This window comes from Chaetodon trifascialis, chromosome 4 (assembly GCF_039877785.1).
Source record: "Chaetodon trifascialis isolate fChaTrf1 chromosome 4, fChaTrf1.hap1, whole genome shotgun sequence".
Classification (NCBI taxonomy): domain Eukaryota; kingdom Metazoa; phylum Chordata; class Actinopteri; order Chaetodontiformes; family Chaetodontidae; genus Chaetodon; species Chaetodon trifascialis.
The window spans coordinates 3,520,264-3,526,734 of NC_092059.1; positions in this window are offsets into that span (position 1 = coordinate 3,520,264).

Below are 6,471 nucleotides of genomic sequence, written 5' to 3' on the forward strand. Positions count from 1 at the left end.
TCTCGCTGTGGTATTTGGTAGCCTGTGTTCGCAGCACTGTAAGCCCCAACAAACAGCGCCGAGGAATTTGGCAAGGCAGGCATTCCTCTGGCTCTCTCTGGAGGGAGGTGAAAAGGTTTTTATATGTGGAGATTCTTTGAAGGGGCCTAGTAACAGGGACGAGGAATGAGGCAGATTCAAGTCCAGGGAGAGTTCGGGCCGCCTTGTTTACGTAATGATTCACAGGAAGAATTCGCTTTAGGCAACAGCATGATTGAGTAAATGCTGAATTGATTAGTTTAATGAATTGAATTGCCCACATTAGGCTCGGAGCCCCATCAGGACAAATGTTAGTGTGCAGCGAGGAGGATGATGCAAAGAGGAGGACAGCTTCCCTCTGAAGGAATTCTCTCTGTTATTTACCGCCTTCATTTCTGGGGATTTTCATTTTTTTGCTTAATTGCATTCCAGCAATTAAGCATCGCCCCGCCATGACCCCGGCTAACTCGCTTTAGATGTAATATTAATGCATGGAAAGGGCAAAATTGAGGTTGGAGTGGCCGAAGTACTCTTAAACACTGAATCCTACGTTTCCCATAACTCACCTATGTCTTGTCCTCCAGAGCTGTGCAGGACATGTTTTCACAGGCTGAACAGTCCTCTGTGTGACAAATAAACTGTGATTCATGTGTGAAATTGATGGTACGCCTTTAATGAGCACATTGGAGTTATTGAAAGTGTCGACATAAACAAGAAGTCATGTGAGGTTAACATAAAACCTGGTAAAAAATACGAAATCTTGAGAAGCCTTGACAATTCTTCAGCCTGAAAATAACAGTTTGACTCCACAAATAACATAAAATCAAGTCCACGTACTTCTTCTTGCTTTTCTGGAGCTTTCAGCCTCAGCTTGTGGACTTCCTCAGCAGATAGTTTGATCAGAAGCATTTCATTAACTTACAACTCAACTGAAAGCAGTGCAAAAACTGTATTCTGTGTATTTTTCTCCTATGAGGCCGTTCCATTTGCATCATTGCTTCTCCTGCTCTACCACACACAGGCAGCAGAGGGCGCTGTGTAGATGCGCAGTTGTCACACTGTGATCAGCAGCCATGAATCTGCCAGGTCAGATATTCAATCAAGCAGTAATTCATGGGCTGGTGTCTGTGTTTGCTGCCTGAAATGAAGCTCCCGTCATGAAGCAGGAATGCCTCTGCCCTCCAACACCGCACCGAGTGTCACAAAGCAGACACCTCAGACGCTCCATGGAGCAGACCAACAGGCCAGTGAGCAGCTTGGCAGTTAGCGAGCGCTTAAGGGGAGAACTGGTTCACATTATCAACCCATCTTGCAGGAGGGAGATATCTGAGGTATTTGTTTGAGGAATTTCCCTTATCTGTGAGATCACAGCTGTCATGGGAATAAAAAATGAAGACAGACTGTTGGTGGAGAGGCCGCAGCTTTCTCCAGAACGGCTGGAGGCCATGCAGGTTGGCGGGGATTTCTTAAACTGCAGGGAGCCTGATGAGCGTGAAGAAGGAAGAACACCTCTGATTGATTAAAAGCGATTACCTGAATCTAGAAGTGTTCACACGTTCGGCCCGTGGTTTGTTTTCGTGTGCTAAGCGTGTTATCGCACACGTCTCTTCAGTGTGATTCATGTGGCTACCTGATGAACTGCTCCATTCACAGGCTGCTGCACCTTGGCAGACGTGATAAGAACGTCTTTTAATGAACTGCCAAACTTCCTTTACGGGGCTCGTCGACTTTTCCCATAATTGTTGTGGCCCTGGTGCATTCTTTGTTGCACATTCCACGGCCTGCCTCAGAGAACATGCCTGTCGTGCTTCGTGTGCGTCCACGTCCCACTTCAGACGTGTCCCTTATTCGACGGGAGCGTCTCATTGTCCTTCAGTGTGAGCACCCCCGGCAGGGTGGGCTCTGGGAGTGGGCGCAGGCCTCACGTCGTGCAGCGGGATCCGGACGTTTGCTGCAGAGACAGACGGCCGCGTTCTTATCAGCCGGCTCGGTGCTTTGTGCCAAACGAACTGTGCCGGAGAAGCCAAGAGGAAGAGACTCATTCCTCCACGACACAATGAGCGCGTGCACGCTCATGTCCTACTTACCCTCTGCATCCTGAGGCTTAAGTTAAAGCAGGAATACTGTGCTTATAAAGCTTAAAGCTTCACAGAGCTTTCAGCCAAAGCTCATGGTCTTCTTCTGCTTATGGAGTGTGCTCACTTGTCATGGTGATGGTGTCATCATGCTGTCTCTGTCCATGGCTGGTCTCAGATGTGAAGGACCTCCTTGATCTTTCTGGATTTTGAGGGTTGATTTTCATCATCCACTCTTGTACCTGTTGGCTGAGTGCTCCTCTGTGCTTCACCTCCCTCTCTCCACCCTCCTCCTCCTCACTGACGTGATGTTCTGCCCTGTTTGGAGGGTCCTGATTTTTTTATGTTTAGTCAAAAGTAAGATATTGGTGTTACTACAAGTGAAGGTATTTATGATTTAATGTAAAGAATGTGAAACTTAAAATGACATCATAACTTAAAACGATGCGAAAGGTGTCGCTCGAGTGATGAACCGACAGGTGAACCTGAATCTGCAGCTCCCCGGGGGTTCGAGCAGCTTTAAAGTGAGATTCAGCTCGTGGTTCATCTCTCTGCCCTGCAGCTTTTCTCTTTTGGTTCAGTCTCACCTCTCTCATCGTATTGTCGGCTGCAGCAGGAAGCTGTTTTTAGCCAGATGTTCCCCTCAGGAGAGATTAAACAGAGCTGAAAGAGAGTCGATGTTGGACTTCTGTTCCTCTGGCTGCTGGTCAGAAACACGGCTCTGAATGAATGGAAATTCTGCTCAGTATCTCTGTTCACAACTCATTTCCACCCCAACTCTTTGCCCTGAAGTGGCCAAAACAATCAGCAGCTGCAGGTTTAAATAACAGAGCTCTTTTGATGCCTAACTCTTTGCAGTATTTATTGTATGTACTGTTCATCTTTATCAGTGTGTCATAAATATACTCTATATACTGTGTAATACAAATGTTAACGTGTATATATCATTTGATAGTAACTATTCAAAGTAATCAGTTCACTACAGCTGTAATGAAATGTAGTGCTGTGGAAGATTTGCCTCTGAAATGTGGAGAACCAGAGTGTTAAGTAGCAAAACAAACAACTCAAAACACTTTTTAGGGGCCACTTAGGATTCATCTAAGACGCCAGAATATGGGAGTGAAGTCACTTTTCTTCAACAGCACATTTACAGTAACACGCTGACTAAAGTGCTGAACAGAGTAGATAAAAGTACGTTCAGGCAGTCAGAGTAGAAAAGAGGCAGAGCTGGTGAGCTGATGCTGCGGCTGCTGCTGGTCGATGCGGCCTGCAGGCGTAGGTCACAGCAGCAGATCGCAGGTGGGACCGCCGGCTGATCTGAACCTGCCGGCCGCCACATGTTGCAGGTCGCAGCTGAGCAAGCTGAGTGGTGACAGCTGCATCTGGACCCGAGGCTGGACGCTGGAGGCTGCAGATGGAGGCTGCAGATGGGGGCTGCAGATGGGGGCTGGAGCTGAACTGTAAGGATGAGTGACAGCTGGGGCCGCATGCTGAGAAAAATAGAAAACATCGTGTTGTTAAACGAGAACAAACGAAACAAGTGGAAAAGTTTCTTCTGCCACGAGGAGGCTGTGGCTGGCTGGCAGGGGGTGCAGGGGGGTGCAGCTAAACAGGAACAGCTGCTTTTCAAACTGAGGGTTGGTGCTGAAGGCTGCAGGTGGAGGCAGGTACTGAGGAAAGTGAAGCTGTGTAGGCTGAGGTTCCACATGATGTGTTCAGGGTCCAGCAGCAGTGGCTCTAAGCTGCTGACTGATGTGAAAAGCTCTGATGGTGGTCCAGATGCTTATGGTCCTGCTGCTCCCTGTTGATGTGAGAGCGTCCCTCCTGGTCTGAAGTCATGCTGAAATCTTCATCATCTGTTTCCTGTACCTGTTGGGCTGCAGTGCCCCCTGGATCTCCCTTCCCTCCCTCCTCCTCCTCCTCCTCCTCCTCCTCACTGATGTCATGCTGTGCTCTGTGTTTGAGCATCCTCACCACTGATGTTTTATGTTTAGAAAGGGTGGCTTGAGTTAAAATGATTGCAGGCGACAACGGGCATGTACTGTTTTCAAAAAGCTCCACTTTAGCAGCCTAAAACTCTGTTTACGTGAGGATGAGAGGCCAAACTGTGGAGGAAGATATTTATTTTCAGCAATATCTGTACGAGTGTGAAAGGCCTGAGTCATAGCAGCATCTGAAACAGCCCTTTTCTTAGCAGTATGATCATGGATTGTACCTTCAATGAGACTGGACCAACTCTGTACAATAAGTTCAAATCCCTCCTCATTCCTGTATAATATAACTCATACAATACGCTCATAATATGTCCCAAATGATAGAAATTCTTGGAAAATGGAGCATCATCGCGTTGATATTCAGCTCAGCCAGAACAGGAATTCTTTGATGCCAGTCGTGCGTGTGTGCTTTGATGTTGGTTTCTGTTATGTAAAAACTATGTAGAACATTCCTTGTTGGTCCACGGCTAATGAGGGCGTCCGCTTGGAGCGTCTGGTTTAATTAGTTTTCAGATTTCCCCTCCAAACACAAACACGCCAGGCTCGCCTCGCTGTCCGTCTTACGCAATGACATGCACAGGTTTGATCGAGTGTGACCGTGTCGCGTTTTCTGCTTCAGGATGGAGCCGTGAGCGCTGACGTCATGTTAAATATAGAAAACTGTGTGAAACAGACACTCTTCACTGCGCTGGTGAAGGAATTTCAACGTTACATCGTCTCATTTGCACATTGTTGCAGCTGAACAGTACAAACTGAAGCAAAACCACTAAAGCAGCGAAACCAGCACATCCTGAACCAAAGACTGTCTGAGATCAAACTGAGTGAGCCATTCAGTCTGAGAAAGCTGTGATATGCTCGATGTGGCTGAGCCTGAAAAAGAAACTCCAAAAGAAAAAAGAAAAAAAAAACAATGTACAACTGATTATAATCTACGCCACACAAGCATCCTGGGATACGCTGATGAATCGGTGAGGGGAAGAGTTGGTTTACATTCTTTCAGCCGAAGTGACATAAACAGCTGAACATGTTTTGATTTGTATGTCTTTTCAAGAGAAATGCCTGAGGAAGTGACGCCCTTCCTCCTCTCTGCTGCTGAAACCTCGGCATCTTTCTGAGGAGAAATGTCACAACTGAACTTACCTGCAACAAAATCTGGAATTACCCTCATGCATACATGAGATTATAGACTCAGTTGTCTTTTAACTGGATCTCGCAGAGATTACTGGTCAGACTAGTTAGGACTTGGTTCATGCTGCCTGTCTCAGTGGTTCCCATCTTAGGGGTAAAGAGGTTGCAGGACAATTTAAAAGAATTAGGAGGAAATAGAAAAATGTCTGGACAGCTGTTGGATGGATTGTCATTAAATTTGATTTAGACGTTCATGCTCCCCACAGGATGATCCTTTGTCTTGTCGTGTGGCGCTATCATCGAAACTAATGACGTCACCTTTACCCTCTTAGCTTAGCATGCTAACATGCTAAGCTAAGAGGGTGAGCATGATTTTGGCATTTAGCTCAAAGCACCGCTGTGCCTGTAGTTCCAGAAAATCAGCAACAATAAACGATGGAGGTTTCCATCAGCTAAGTGAATATTATAAGTCGGATGCATTGAGGTAAACAGTTGGTGGCGCTAATTCTCCAGTCAGGAGTGCCTTTAAATCATTGCAGAAGAAGAAGGTGCAACACAGTTTTAAAAGAGCGCCATGCTGAAAATCTCAAATCTGCCAGCATTTCTCATCTCCACGAATAGGTCACATGTTTCATGCACATCATGATTCATTCACAAAGCGTTTTTCACTCATGGAAATGAGTGAACTGCTCCTTTAGTCTTGTTTGTTTGTTGAATGCTGCAGAGTTTTATCTCTCCAGGTCTCTATAAACTACTTAGATGAGACAGCCGAGAGGAGAACATCACTCTTTGGATGAACTGCTTACATGCAGCATGTGATGAGGGATCATCTGTGGGCCAAAGTTTGGGAACCGCTGGTCTAAATCTGCTGTAGACTGGGCTCTTAAATCTGCTGAAATGTCAAGATTCTTCCCATGAAGCAAATGTTTGATTCATGAGTAAAACTGACGGCACTGTTTGCCTCTGATCCGACTCTCCACCTCTTGTCTTTGCCTCCTGCAGCTTTGGTGCAAAGAGCTGCTGTTTTCAGTCTTTATCCGTCTCATCGTGCCCAGTTTTGTCATGTACCTTCAGCATGTCTGTTTTCACCTGAACTAAATGCGCTGCCTGGAAATCAGTTGCTGTCATGGGAGGTGTAAAGTGTGTACACTCCTGTTTCTGGAGATGGAGCCTGTTCACGCTTCATTACCTTCAGGCAGCTGCTGTCACTTGATGGGGAGGTGGGGGTAGATAACGACGGCGTTATCAGGATTATT